Source organism: Bos indicus x Bos taurus, chromosome 16 (assembly GCF_003369695.1).
Source record: "Bos indicus x Bos taurus breed Angus x Brahman F1 hybrid chromosome 16, Bos_hybrid_MaternalHap_v2.0, whole genome shotgun sequence".
Lineage (NCBI taxonomy): Eukaryota > Metazoa > Chordata > Mammalia > Artiodactyla > Bovidae > Bos > Bos indicus x Bos taurus.
Window position 1 is genome coordinate 4201034 of NC_040091.1, and position 15737 is coordinate 4216770.

Sequence of the window (15737 nt, forward strand, 5' to 3'; positions counted from 1 at the left end):
CTGATGACACAGTTACATAAAGGAGAGGCCCACCTTGGCTATATAAAGATTAGATCGTCAGCAGTCTCTGCCCACCACCACTTCTGCCTCTAATGTGGGGCCAGCCCCAACTCCAGCTCCTCCTACACTTCTGACCCATCATGCCTTTATTCTGAGCCACCCAGCCACAAAGTCAAAGTCAGAGGACCCCAGAGGAGGGGAGGGCCGTAGATCCTTGTTCCCTTGGGCTCCCACCCAGTCACACTCAGAGGCTGTGATGCCAGACTCTGTGCTGTTGACCAGGCCTATTGCAATATAGCCACCAAAGCAATCTCTGTCCAAGGAGCTGAGGAAGGTTATTCAAGGGAGGATTAGAAATTTCAAGCTAGGAAAACTATTGTACATAGCAGATGTCCTGGATAAGAAGGCATAAATTATCAACCTAAAAATTAATTTGTGGTTGACAAGTAGGAGCCAAGACCCAAGGGGACCTGCCTGGAAACTGTGCTGTGAGTGCCCTGACTTCCTGCTGTGAGTGCAAGCCTTGCAGCACCACAGATAAGATAGGGGACAAATCTTGGGACTCTTGAGCCCCTGGAGGGGGCCCTGGCCAACCAAGCTCCCTGCTTAACATTCCAAATTTTACACTACAAAACAAACAGCATTAACATGAAACCAGAGCTGCAATTTGCTCACAGATTGATGATGATACTAGTTTGTGTCATGGGATTATAAGTGCGAACCCTGAACTGCAATCTTTGAAGTCTCACCCATAGAACGGGGTACTGCCTGGAACCTCTTTCCAATTGGGACTCCAGATGTGCTGTGACCCGGGACTTCCCAGCGCTGATTAAGTCTGGATGTTTGTCAAAACCCAATTTGGTGATGTATCCTCTGCTCTTTCTATTTCTTTTTCTTTTAATGTTAGTACATTGAAAGTAAGCTAGATAGCTCTCTAATAAATATTAGTATTATTTATTTGTATAAAACAAGTGGCTGATTTTGTTAATGAATCCTTTGAACCTGAGATGAAAGTGAAAACTTTTGGCAAAACAGTACGATGCCTACCTGTCCTTTCTCTTTTCTCGGACTGCTCAAACTAAATAGTCAACTGGGCATGTAAAAAAATCTCTTTTCATTGCCTCCCCCAAATTCACATACCCAAGAACTAGTGAATTTGAAGATATCAGGTGGGGCCTGTTGGAAGCCTCAGACACTGGCAATTGGGCAAAAAAATATTTGTAGAGCTGCTTGCAAGCAAAACCTTTTATGTCTCAGAAAGTTAACGTTATCTCCTTCCCTAGGATAAACCTGGAAGGTACTGATCGAAGGTTTCTGTGGAAGAAACCTGTTGTTGGAAACTCTCAGAACCTCCCAGACTACGAAAACACCACAGATGACCCGCATTCCCAGGGACTTTTGAGCTCAGAGCTGGATGTCTGTGTTGAAGAGAAGGGAAAAGCCAAGTGCAGGGGGTGACAGAGGAGGAACGGAAGCCCTGCCGCCTGCAGGGGGCTTCCTGTTGTGGCTGTAAGAAGGAAGACCAGGCAGGGGATGGGCAGTCTAGATGCAAAGCTCTGGGGCTGAGTCAAGATGCTTCTAAATTTCAAAGTCAGGATTTCGAAAAGTACCAGACCTTCAGAGAAATGTTCCGTTTTAATCTTGCCTAATATATCAATACTTCTAGATCCCGTGATCAAACCTAGAGCTAGAACCTCCTAGATCGTACAACAGAGGCTGGAGATAAAAGAGGTACAGGGGACAAGCGCTGGGCTTATTTTGCAGGATGTCACAGTTCCTCTGGTTTTGTGCTGTCTGTCCATAGCATAGCCAAGCCCAGACAGGCTGGATGTTATCATTTTGTTTCTGGAGGCAAGAGAATTTCCAGAACCTGGGATTGGGCAACACTCTGGAGTATGAGAAGGCTGGATGTTTAGAGTTGGATGTACAGAGCGGGGAAACTGGGGAAGAAAGGCAGGAGCATCGGCTTCTGTCTGCAGAGGTTGATGTCTGCTTCGTTTGGGTGAACATCTTTGCTCGGCTCAGTGATGTCAGCCCAGCCTAGGAGTCAGGACCAGCCTGCAGAGAGCCTGTAAATTAAGAGCGGAGACAGAGTTGACATGAAAGTATGTACTGCATCTAGTCACTGCCCCACTGCCCCGCTCATCTACCTCCTTCCATTCCACTGTCCCTCCAGTGACACAGGATTAATGACGGGGAAAAACACCTTGTGACAATCGAGGCAGAGATTGGAGGGATGCAGTCACCAGTCAAGGAGTGCCAAGGGCTGCCAACAGCAGCACAGGTGAGAGAGACATGGAACGTGGCCTTCAGAGTCTCCAGGGAGCCCACCCTGCTGACACTTTGGTTTTATATATATGTGTGTATATATATATATTTTTTTTTTTTTTTTTTAAGATAAATTTATTTATTTTTGGGCTGGGTCTTCATTGCTGCGAGGGCTTTTCTCTAGTTGCCGCGAGCAGGCGCTAGTCTGCAGTTGTGGTGTGTGGGCTTCTTATGGCAGTGGTTTGTCTTGTTGTGAGCGTGGGCTCCAGGGCACATGCACTTCAGGGGTTGCCCTGAGTGGACTCATTAGCTGTGGTTCCCAGGCTCTAGAGCCCAGGCTCAATAGCTGTGGCCCATGGGTTCAATGGCTCCTAGTATGGAACCTGGGATCTTCCCAGACCAGGGATTGAACCTGTGTCTCCTGCAATGGCAGGTGGACTGTTTACTACTGAGCCACCAGAGAAGCCCTTAATATTTTTATTTATTTATTTGGCTGTACCAGGTCTTAGTTGAGGCCTGTGGGGTCTAGTTTCCTGACCAGGGATCAAACCTGGGTCCCCTGCATTGGGAGCACGGAGTCTTAGCCACAGGGAAGTCCTGACACTTTAGACTTCTGGCCTCCCGAACTGCTGAGAGAATAAATTTCTGTTGTTGTTAGCCATAGAATTTGTGATAATTTGTTACCACAAACTAATACAAGAGAAACTAATATAAGCCCTGTGAAACTAATACAAGAGAAATAAAAACACATCCTCACAAAAAGATCTGTGTGCAATGTTCATAGAAACTTTATTCATAATAGCTCCAAACTGGAAACAGCTCACATGTTCACTGACAGGTGACTGGATAAACGTGGTAAATCCATTCAGTGGACTCATACTCCTTAAGAAAAAGAATAAGTGACTGAGATAAACACCCATATGGGCAAATCTCAGAAGCAACTTGTTGAGAGAAAGAAGCCAGACACTAAAGAGAACATACTGTAACTCCATTTATATGAAACTCAAGAACGAGCACCCACTCCAGTGTTCTTGCCTGGAAAATTCCATGGACAGAGGAGTCTGGGGGGCTACAGTCCATGCAGTCACATAGTTGGACACGACTGAGCACGCATGCATGCACAGGAACAAGCAACGCTAATCTATGGCAGTTGTCTCTGAGGCAACATCATTAACTGGAAAGGGGCCCAAGGGAACTTTTTGAGGTAATAGAAACAGTCTATATCTTGATTGGGGTATGTGTTTCACAGGGGTACAAATTGGTCAGAACTCATCAAATATACACTTAAGATCTGTGCATTTACTGGGTGTAAAATTTACCTTAATGGTAACTAAAAAAATCCAAAAATAAAAAAAGTGGGGAATACGATTATATGGACTTGAATGTATGTGAGAGTTTGTGTTTCCAGGAAAAAGGTAGAAAAGGGGAATTACTTGGTAATTACTTGGTAAAAGGTAGAAGAGGGTGATTTTTTTCCAAGATCAGATTTCAAGTCTAATCCAAAGTAGTTCAGATAAAGATTTTATTCCTACCTGTAGGGTTGCCAGATTTAGCAAACAAAAATAGGTGTCCAGTTAAATTTGAATTTCAGATGTATAATTTCTTGTATCACTGTATCCCAAATCTTGCATGAGACATATTTGTACCCTACCTATGATTCTGTCATATAGTGAGAATATGCTTGTAATCTGTGAGGTCCAGCCCAGGAAAGGCAGGTAAAGCCAGAGAAAAAAGGACTATCCTAGGAAGGTGAGTGGAAATTCCTATAGTAGGTATAAGTTCAATGACTGATTGAATCTGTGAGAGCTGATTCTTGGGGACTAAAAAACAAAAAGGGGCTAGGGCATGCAGATTATGGTGTGTGGATGGATCTGAGTCCTCTGTGCACCTAGCAATGGGCTTTGCCTATAAAAGACACCTGAAAAAAATCTGATTTTGGTGCACATAATCTGGAGGACAGGAAGTAGAAACTATGGGTTTGGGATCACATTCACATTGATGCTATTTCCTGCAAAGCTTAGGCAGTCTACAAAGAAAGCTATTTGTTTAAACAGAGACTGCATGAGAGAAGATGACGCTTGCCTTCTAATCATCAAATCCCAGGGAAAACAAAAATGTTCTCATCGCTTTTTTAGAGGTCAGCTTTAAAAAGTCATATTTCCTTTCCATTACTCTCTAGTTCCCAGGGCCATGGTACTTCTGGGAATGTTGGTGTGAGGACACATTGTTCTTCAGTGAGCCTTGTTTTTTTTTTTCTATTTTTGGCCACACAGCACAGCTTGTGGGATATTAGTTCCCCAACCAGGGATCAAACTCAGGCCCCTTCAGCAAAAGCACCAAGCCCTGACCACTGGACCGCCAGTGAATTTCCTCAGTGAGCCTTTCTTAACCTTCATACTCAGTAGGGTGAAGGAGCACAAACCAGATTATAGATGGAGTTTTCTAAAGTTATCTTTTTCCTTATTGAGAACTGTGATTTCCTGATTCACTTGTGCTTTCTGCTTCCAAGAAGGACAGCAGATGTAAAAAGCTCAGGTGAGGGAGCAAGCCCTGGGGCTCTCTCTGAACAGCGGAGAAACCCACCAGGAGCTCAGGAAGCCTGAAGAAAAGAGGCTGCTTTCCAGGGCCCGCCAGAAGTATACTTTGTGATCTCTGTGGCTCCTTGAGGGGTCTTACTGCAGAAAGACTGTTTCTTCATGAGCAAGACCAGGCTTTTGTCTTAAAAAGCAAGCAAACAAATAAAAGTGAAGACTTCCCTGCATCAGGTGACCAGCAAGCACAATTTTGAAGGGAGGAGTGGATTTTAAGATGGAGATTTCCATTTATCAGGGACTGGTTTCTAAAATTCTGGCGACATTGTCATCTTTACTGAGAGCCTCCTATGTGCTTGGTATTGTACTTGATGGGGGGGATATGAAGATTATCAATAAAACAAATTCCTGTCTTAAGGAGTAAGACAGACCCGTGCATGCATCGTTATAATCAAAGCCAGTGGAAGTACCTGGAATTCCTTCATACCTAGATATGTGCTTATTTGTTTAGAGGAGAGAGGGACTGAGCTGGCCAGGGAAAAGGGCAGAGAAGATCTCCAGCTTTAAGACCTCGAATCCCTGCAGACAACAGTACCAGCATCCTTAGAAGGCAATTTTGACATCATCAGTTTTTCTGAATTTTTTGGGAATCTTACACTTGTCTCCTAACTGTCCCCACAAGGCACTTATCCAAGTATTTCTTCCAGGCACATATGGTTGTCTCCACTGGAGAAATCCAGATATAAACAGTATTCTCATTCATACATTTTCAGTTAATTTTAACTTTCCTAGTGGATTAACTCCCTGGGAAAATGTTTGACTACAACTTCCCTTAATCCAGCTTTTATTATGATACAAAGACATACATGAAATGAGAGGATTATGAACACGGAGACATATCGATAGGGCCCTTAGCGTTGGGATTAAATTATCTCGCATGGGGAATACTTCACCAATTGTTTTACAGAGCATACGAAGGGGGTGCATTTTTGATGGAGAGGGCAACCTGCCTGCCTCATTCAGGTGATGGCCGAGATGAATTGCACAGCCTGGCATCCAGACATTTGAGATCTGGGAAGGTGAAGATTTCCAGTAGCTAGGTGACCCAGTGCAAATTTTCAGGATTTAAGTGACATCAGAAAATCTGATCTCCATGTCCAGCTATAGCAAATATCAGTGGGTTTTGCTGCCCAACATCCATTCATGCCTTTCCTGGAACCTGCTCTAGCGGTTTTTCTCTGGAGAATTGCTATCTCCCTAACTCCTTGTCCTATGTACTTCAGATGACACTGCTTTTGGCTCCAGGTGGCTCCAGCCTGACCAATTACAGCATTGCATTTTCCTAGTCAGAGATTTGGTTCAAGAATGGAGCCAATCAAAGCCAACAACATACAGTTAGACTTCGTGGAGACTACTGAGAGAGCTTTTCCACTAAGTTGATCCTTGAAGTGCCACTAGGCAGCCTGAGAATGAAGCCAGTGTGGAGACAAGCAATAAGGAGGGAACAGGCACACGCCATGCCTGAATTTAGCCCTATTGCTTTTAAAAATTATTTTCAAATGTTTATAAGACATTTTCTTTAAGCAGTTCTAGTTGGGTTTTTTATATTTGCAATAGAAGAAGCCCTGACCTGTACACTAGGTGACAGAGAGCAAGTTTCCTTGGCCCAGGTGCCGTGAATGGAGCAGGTTTAGTGGGCTTCAGAGGTCCAGGTAACTCAGTAGGACTTGGTCTCCAAGGTCTACACTTTATTGATGAACAACAGCCACCACAAACATATTAATGGAGCTCCTTACCAAGAAATTCTTGATCACACTATCTAGAGAAATGGAGGATAGGCAGGAATTGATGTTTTTCAAAAGTACCCATAACATTTATCTGTTGCAGCACCCCAAAATTTAGTAGCTTAAAATAACAATAACTGTGTCTGTTCACAGTCCTCGAGGCGCTGCTGACCTGGTTTTTCTGTTCGCTTTGCTTGGGATCCTGATGGGGCTGCTATTATCTGTCAACTCATTTCCTGTCTTGCTAGCAGTTGATGTTGGTTGAGGGTTCTCCACTAATCTAGCTCAGATTTGTCCACATGGTGGCAGCATCTGAATGAGAGAGAGCAAGAAGGAAGGAAGAAAAGGAGAAAAAAAAGAAACTGTGAGGTCTCTGAGGCCTAAACTCATAACCACACAAGACCAATTTTGTTGCATTCTATTGGTCACAGCAAGTCACATGGCTAGCCAGAGTCAGGAGCTGGGAAACTACTCTTCACCACCTAATGGGAGCAGCTGCAAAGAATATGTGGCTGTGTTTAATTTACCATAGTACTCAAGCTTCTTAAGCTTTAATGTAACAAATTACCAAAAACTTAGTGGGTTAGAACAACACAGATGTAATATTACAGTTCTGAAGGCCAGAAGTCCTAAAATCAAGTTATTGGCAGAGCTGTCTTCTTTCTGAAGGCTTTATGGGAATCTGTTCCCTTGCTTTTTTCAGCTTCTAGAGGCCACTTTTATTCCTTGATTTGTGTCTCCTTCCTCGAGCTTTAAGACCGAAAACAAGCATCGTATATCCCATCCCTCCCCCCACTTCTGCTTCCGTTGTTACATCTTCTTTTCTAACCCTCCTGCCTCCCTCTTCCATATTATAAGATGCTTGTGATTACAGCGGGCCCATCCTGATAATTTAGGATAATTTCCCTAATTTAAGATCCTTAATAACATTTCAAAGTCCCTTTTGCCATATAAGGTGACTTACTGACAGGTTCTGGGGATCAGAACACGGACATATTTGGAAGACAGTATTCTGTCCACCGCATTTGGGAATTTTATACCAAGGGAAACTGTCACACAATTCAAAGGATCCAGTGATCAAGTTTGGGTTACCTTGACAGGCTCTGAGAGCTTAGGTAGCCAAAGGACTGAGCTTTAGAATCAAGCAGACCAAGGTTTGGATTCTAGTTCACCACTGGGGGAAAAAAAAGAAACATACTGTGATAGTTGTGATTAAGTTTTATCTGGGACAAAATGAAAACTATATCCCAGGAGACAGCTTCTGTGATAACTCTGAGGGACTGCTCTGAAGTGGTAAGGGGGGAGATGAGTATATATATGATGATGGTAAAGAGGGATTCATGTAATCAAGTACACATTTTGGCAGAAGTTTGCTGTTAGTCACAAGAAACATATGTTTCCTTTTGAGAAGATATGAGAAGATGCAAGAAATTGGGCTTGTAAAACCTTCTCCTGAAAATATCTAACTAAATGAATGCCTGTTCTGCCAGTTTTTCTCAGAGCACAGTGCCTCACCCCTGATTTCCACCCTGAACCCCTTTCAGGGTAAGCCGCAGGGCAGCAACTACAGTGGCTTCATTCTTGCGGTGCCAGATGGCAGGTGATAAGTTTTAGTTGGCAGCGTCCGATCATGGTCATAAATTTGACCGTGGTTTGGGAGACATCTAGTGACTATTTTGTCCCACAGTGTTAAGGAACGGTTATTCCTAGGTCAGGTGAGGCTCTCAACATGCAAACTCAATGTGCTATTACCAGGCCAGGCGCTACTAATATAGTCAAATGTCTCTGAATCACAAGACAGTCTTACTAGTCTATTGTGGTCCAGGACACGATGCCCCCTCGTTGCTTTTTCTCACATCTAGAGTTACACTATATAACCATTGATCTATAGATCTATCTATAGATCATAGATATATGATCTATAGATCATAGAACTATCTATCTGGTCAACTGCTTCTAGTCCCCTGGTCATCATTTTATCAAACACTCAGTCACACACATTTGGTAATGCAAAAACAACAATTTTGTAAAACAGGAAAAATACAAATGATAGTAGTAAGGTTATAAGTAAGAATTTAAGCCAAGAACTTCTATTAGGTGCAGCCAGTATATTCCCAGGTCATCTGACTTAGTCTGTTCTGTGCCAATCCTTATTTTTAAGGGAAGTTATATACTGGCATTGCCCATAAGGCACCCAACCCAATTCCCTACTGCTGTTAGCTGATTATCCTTTGTATGATTTAATTGTTCCTGACATACAAGAGCCTTTAAATTTAAATGTCCATAGCCTGGTGTTAACCACATAAATATATACTGCAATTGTGGGAGGTTCCTTCTAATAAAAACAGGAGGTTATAGTTTTTGACTGAGATTTGACTCCGTATTCTGATTGAGCTTGAGTGATCCTAAAAGAAAATTCATTTTTATAGTAGGAGTCAGAGCAGTTATTATTAATTGGCCAGGTGAGGGGGTCCCACTTAGTAATATCAATACTGGCCTAAAGAGAACTATAATTTCTTTATTCTAGAATAAATTTTCCTAAGGGTCACCCAGTTGGAACCTTCGAGTGGAGAAATCCACTAAAGTAGGGTATAAGTAGTTGATCATAAACCAAACAATTAGGTTAAATTCAAACTCTGCAGGAGACTGAAATATGTTTGGTTCATAAGCAAAGGTATGAGCAATTATCAGAGTAATTGGTATCCAGGCCTGGCCCAGAACCTTGGGTCAGCTGTCTGCTTCAGATGTCATCTTCTTCTCATTCTGGTCTGGTAGTTTCTCCTCCACTTGAGTCCTGTTTTAAGGTGATTTTAAGGTCAGCAGTCCTTTCTATAGGCCAGTGCAGTGCAGGGGCCCTTTCTAAGTGGAAACATTGGTCCAAGAGGCAATTTCCTTAAGTTTCACTGTGTCTGAGCTAGGTAAGAGTACAGAGTACCTGATAAAGGTCTTTCCATCTAGGTTGGAAATAGTCCGTTCAGTTCAGTTCAGTCGCTCAGTCATGTCCGACTCTTTGCGACCCCGTGAACCGCAGCACGCCAGGCCTCCCTGTCCATCACCAATTCCTGGAGTTTACCCAGACCCATGTCCATTGAGTCGGTGATGCCATCCAGCCATCTCATCCTCTGTCGTCCCCTTCTCCTCCTGCCCCCAATCCCTCCCAGCATCAGGGTCTTTTCCAGTGAGTCAACCTTCATATGAGGTGGCCAAAGTATTGGAGTTTCAGCTTCAGCATCAGTCCTTCCAGTGAACACCCAGGACTGATCTCCTTTAGGATGGACTGGTTGGATCTCCTTGCAGTCCAAGGGACTCTCAAGAGTCTTCTCCAACACCACAGTTCAAAAGCATCAATTCTTCGGCGCTCAGCTTTCTTTATAGTCCAACTCTCACATCCATACATGACCACTGGAAAAACCATAGCTTTGACTAGATGGCTTTGTTGGCAAAGTAATGTCTTTTCTTTTTAATATGTTAAGTTGATCATAACTTTCCTTCCAAGGAGTAAGCGTCTTTTAATTTCATGGCTGCAATCTCCATCTGCAGTGATTTTGGAGCCCCCCCAAATAAACTCCACCTCTGATTCCACTGTTTCCCCATCTATTTACCATGAAGTGATGAGACCAGATGCCATGATCTTCGTTTTCTGAAGGTCAAGTTTTAAGCCAACTTTTTCACTCTCCTCTTTCACTTTCATCAAGAGGCTCTTTAGTTCTTCTTCACTTTCTGCCATAAGGGTGGTGTCATCTGCATATCTGAGGCTATTGATATTTCTCCCGGCAGTCTTGCTTCCAGCTTGTGCTTCTTCCAGCCCAGCGTTTCTCATGATGTACTCTGCATAGAAGTTAAATAAGCAGGGTGACAATATATAGCCTTGATGTGCTCCTTTTCCTATTGGAACCAGTCTGTTGTTCCATGTCCAGTTCTAACTGTTGCTTCTTGACCTGCATTCAGGTTTTTCAAGAGGTGGGTCAGGTGGACTGGTATTCCCATCTCTTTCAGAATTTTCCGGTTTATTGTGATCCACACAGTCAAAGGCTTTGGCATAGTCAATAAAGCAGAAATAGATGTTTTTCTGGCACTCTCTTGCTTTTTAAATGATGTCTTTTCCAGCATGCATAATCTCTGGCTGAAGGTCATGATGCATCTGATCTTCATCCAAAGATAGATTACTGAGATAAGCTTCAGAAACAAATTAGAATGTCCTTTTATTTTACAATAATATAACAGTAAGGAACTGACTTGGAACTGAGTCTTAGGCAGTAAGTACAGAGATAAATTAACAAAACCAGAATTTTTTTTTATTGAAAGATAATTGCTTTACAGAATTTTGTTGTTTTCTGTCAAACTTCAACATGAATCAGACAGAAGTTACATATATCCCCTCCCTTTTGAATCTCCCTCCTATCTCCCTCCCCATCCCACACCTCTAGGTTGACACAGAACACAGGGTTTCCCAAGTCATACAGCAAATTCCCGTTGGCTATCTGTTTTATATATGGTAATGTAAGTTTCCATGTTACTCTCTCCGTACATCTTACCCTCTCCTGGCCTCTCCCCATGTCCATAAGTCTGTTCTCTATGTCTGTTTCTCCATTGCTGCCCTGTAAATAAATTCTTCAGTACCATTTTTCTAGATTCTGTGTATATGCATTAGAATACTACATTTATCTTTCTCTTTCTGACTCACTTCACTCTGTATAACAGGTTCTAGGTTCATCCACCTCATCCGAACTGATTCAAATGCATTCCTTTTTGTGGCTGAGTAATATTCCATTGTGTATATGTGCCACAGCTTCTTTATCCATGCATCTGTCAATGGACATCTAGGTTGCTTCCATGTTCTAGCTATTGTAAATAGTGCTGCAATGAACAGTGGGATACATGTGTCTTTTTCAATTTTGGTTTCCTCAGGGTATATACCTAGGACTGGGATTGCTGGGTCATATGGTGGTTGTATTCCTAGTTTTTAAGGAATCTTCATACCATCTTCCATAGTGGCTGTATCAGTTTACATTCCCACCAACAATGCAAGAGGGTTCCCTCTTCTCCACACCCTCTCCAGCATTTATTGTTTGTAGACTTTTTGATGTTGGCCATTCTGACTGGTGTGAGCTGATATCTCACTGTAGTTTTGATTTGCATTTCTCTAATAATGAGTGACGTTGAAAATCTTTTCATGTGTTGTTAGCCATCCTATATCTTCTTTGGAGAAAAGTCTGTTTAGGTCTTTTTCCCACTTTCTGATTAGGTTGTTTGTTTTTCTGGCATTGAGCTATATGAGCTGTTTGTATATTTTGGAAATTATTCCTTTGTCAGTTGTTTCATTTGCTATTATTTTTTTCCCATTCTGAGGGTTGTCTTTTCACCTTGCTTAGAGTTTCCTTTGCTGTGCAAAAGCTTTTGAGTTTAATCAGGTCCCACTAGTTTACTTTTGTTTTTATTTCTGTTACTCTAGGAGGTGAGTCATAGCAGATCTTTGGTTTATGTCATCGAGTGCTCTGCCTATATTTTCCTCTAAGAGTTTTATAGTTTCTGGTCTTACATTTAGGTCTTTAATCCATTTTGAGTTTATGTATGGTGTTAGGAAGTGTTCTAATTTCATTCTTTTACATGGAACTGTCCAGTCTTCCCAGCACCATTTATTGAAGAGGCTGTCTTTACCCCATTGTATATTCTTGCCTCCTTTGTCAAAAATAAAGTACCCATAAGTGCATGGGTTTATTTCTGGGCTCTCTGTCTTGTTCCATTGGTCTATACTTCTGTTTTTGTGCCAGTGCTATACTGTCTTGATGACTGTAGCTTTGTAGTATAAGCTGAAGTCAGGAAGGTTGATTCCTCCAGCTCCATTCTTCTTTCTCAAGACTGCTTTGGCTGTTTGGGGTCTTTTGTGTTTCCATATGAATTGTGAAATTTTTTGTTCTAGCTCTGTGAAAAATGCCGTTGGTAATTTGATAGGGATTGCATTGAATCTCTAGGTTGCATTTGGTAGTATAGTCATTTTCACAATATTGATGCTTCCTACCCAGGAACATGGAATATCCCTCCATCTGTTTATGTCATCTTTGATTTCTTTCATTAGTGTCTTATAATTTTCTGTGTACATTTCTTTTGTCTCCTTAAGTAAGTTTATTCCTAGGTATTTAATTCTTTTTGTTGCAATGGTGAATGGGATTAATTCCTTAATTTCTCTGATTTTTCATTGTTAGTATATAGAAATGCAAGTGATTTCTGTGTATTGATTTTGTATCCTACAACTTTACTAAATTCACTGATTAGCTCTAGTAGTTTTCTGATACTGTCTTTAGGGTTTTCTATGTACAGTATGTCATCTGCAAACAGTGAGAGCTTTACTTATTTCCTGATCTGGATTCCCTGTATTTCTTTTTCTTCTCTGATTGCTGTAGCTAGGACTTCCAGAACTATGTTGAATAATAGTGGTGAAAGTGGACACCCTTGTCTTGTTCCTGATCTTAGGGGGAATGTTTTCAGTTTTTCACCATTGAGAATAATGTGTGCTATAGGCTTATCATATACGGCCTTTACTAGGTTGAGGTAGGTTCCTTCTATGCACATTTTTTTGAAGAGTTTTAATCATAAATGGGTGCTGAATTTTGTGAAAGGCTTTTTCTGCATCTATTGAGATTCAGTTTAGTTCAGTTCAGTCGCTCAGTCGTGTCCAACTTTTTGCGACCCCATGAATCGCAGCACGCCAGGCTGTCCATCACCAACTCCCAGACTTCACCCAGACTCACATCCACCGAGTCAGTGATGCCATCCAGCCATCTCATCCTCTGTCGTCCCCTTCTCCTCCTGCCCCCAATCCCTCCCAGCATCAGAGTCTTTTCCAATGAGTCAACTCTTTGCATGAGGTGGACAAAGTACTGGAGTTTCAGCTTTAGCATCATTCCTTCCAAAGAAATCCTCTATTGAGATTATCATATGGTTTTTATGATTCAATTTGTTAATATGGTGTATCACATTGATTGATTTGCATATATTGAAGAATCCTTGCATCCCTGGAATAAACCCAACTTGATAATGGTGTATGAGCTTTTTGATGTGTTGCTTAATTCTGCTTGCTAAAATTTTGTTGAGAATTTTTGCATCTATGTTCATCAAGGATATTGGCCTGTAGTTTTCTTTTTTTGTATTGTCATCTGTTAACAAAACCAGAATTTAATATCCACTAAAACCTGCTCTTTTCTCTCTATAATTGCCCTCATTTTTACCAAATATAGCTAAATTGAGACGAATTTGTTGGTATATTAAATCTGCTTTTAATAAACTTTGTCTGATTACTTATATAAGTGTAATTGATGTAATAGGCTCTTTTAAATTGACTGTTAGGAAATGTTCATAAAGAGTTTCAGACTGAACTTTTTTAAAGGTCTCTCAGGGCAAGGAAAGCCATGCCAAAGGTTTATCACAGACTTTGCTTTACAAATTTGGGTGAATTCCTCCCTTTTCAAGGTTCCCAAAATACCACCAGCCAGGAGGTTGCCTTCCTCATTCACCTGATAAGGCTATTGGGAACCTACGAGTTTCCAATTTCTGGAGGGCTCAGGTAAAGAGAAAAGATAAATGTTTCAATTCTGTTTACAAAGGTCAGTTCAGTTCAGTCGCTCAGTCATGTCTAACTCTGCGACTCCATGAATTGCAGCACACCAGGCCTCCCTGTCCATCACCAACTCCCGGAGTTCACTCAAACTCACGTCCACCGAGTCAGTGATGCCATCCAGCCATCTCATCCTCTGTTGTCCCCTTCTCCTCCTGCCCCAATCCCTCCCAGCATCAGAGTCTTTTCCAATGAGTCAACTCTTCGCATGAGGTGGCCAAAGTACTGGAGTTTCAGCTTTAGCATCATTCCTTCCAAAGAAATCCCAGGGCTGATCTCCTTCAGAATGGATTGGTTGGATCTCCTTGCAGTCCAAGGGACTCTCAAGAGTCTTCTCCAACACCACAGTTCAAAAGCATCAATTCTTCGGTGCTCAGCCTTCTTCACAGTCCAACTCTCACATCCATACATGACCACAGGAAAAACCATAGCCTTGACTAGACAGACCTTTGTTCGCAAAGTAATATCTCTGCTTTTGAATATGCTATCTAGGTTGGACATAACTTTCCTTCCAAGGAGTGAGCGTCTTTTAATTTCATGGCTGTAATCACCATCTGCAGTGATTTTGGAGCCCCAAAAAATAAGGTCTGCCACTGTTTCCACTGTTTCCCCATCTATTTCCCATGAAGTGATGGGACTGGATGCCATGATCTTCGTTTTCTGAATGTTGAGCTTTCAGCCAACTTTTTCACTCTCCACTTTCACTTTCATCAAGAGGCTTTTTAGTTCCTCTTCACTTTCTGCCATAAGGGTGGTGTCATCTGCATATCTGAGGTTATTGATATTTCTTCTGGCAATCTTGATTCCAGCTTGTGCTTCTTCCAGTCCAGCTTTTCTCATGATGTACTCTGCATAGAAGTTAAATAAACAGGGTAACAATATACAGCCTTGACGAACTCCTTTTCCTATTTGGAACCAGTCTGTTGTTCCATGTCCAGTTCTAACTGTTGCTTCCTGACCTGCATACAGATTCCTCAAGAGGCAGATCAGGTGGTCTGGTATTCCCATCTCTTTCAGAATTTTCCACAGTTTATTGTGATCCACACAGTCAAAGGCTTTGGCATAGTCAATAAAGCAGAAATAGATGTTTTTCTGGAACTCTCTTGCTTTTTCCATGATCCAGTGGATGTTGGCAATTTGATCTCTGGTTCCTCTGCCTTTTCTAAAACCAGCTTGAACATCAGGAAGTTCACGGTGCACATATTGCTGAAGCCTGGCTTGGAGAATTTTGAGCATTACTTTACTAGCGTGTGAGATGAGTGCAATTGTGCGGTAGTTTGAGCATTCTTTGGCATTGCCTTTCTTGGGGATTGGAATGAAAACTGACCTTTTCCAGTCCTGTGGCCACTGCTGAGTTTTCCAAATTTGCTGGCATATTGAGTGCCCACTTTCACAGCATCATCTTTCAGGATTTGGAATAGCTCAACTGGAATTCCATCACCTCCACTAGCTTTGTTCGTAGTGATGCTTTCTAAGGCCCGCCTAGAATGTTTTAAATTCTTACCCAGTTTGGCAGTGTGATCTGAAAGTTATCAGAAACCT

General features: G+C 42.0%; 1 long non-coding RNA gene across 1 annotated transcript in view; it reads right to left on the reverse strand.

Moving 5' to 3' along the window:
• Positions 1-1616: 1616 nt before the first annotated feature.
• Positions 1617-15737, reverse strand: part of LOC113906340 — a 29524-nt gene continuing 15403 nt past the window's right edge. The window contains exon 3 of the long non-coding RNA XR_003514849.1: positions 1617-2069. This is a non-coding gene — a long non-coding RNA (uncharacterized LOC113906340). The remainder of the gene's footprint in view (positions 2070-15737) is intronic.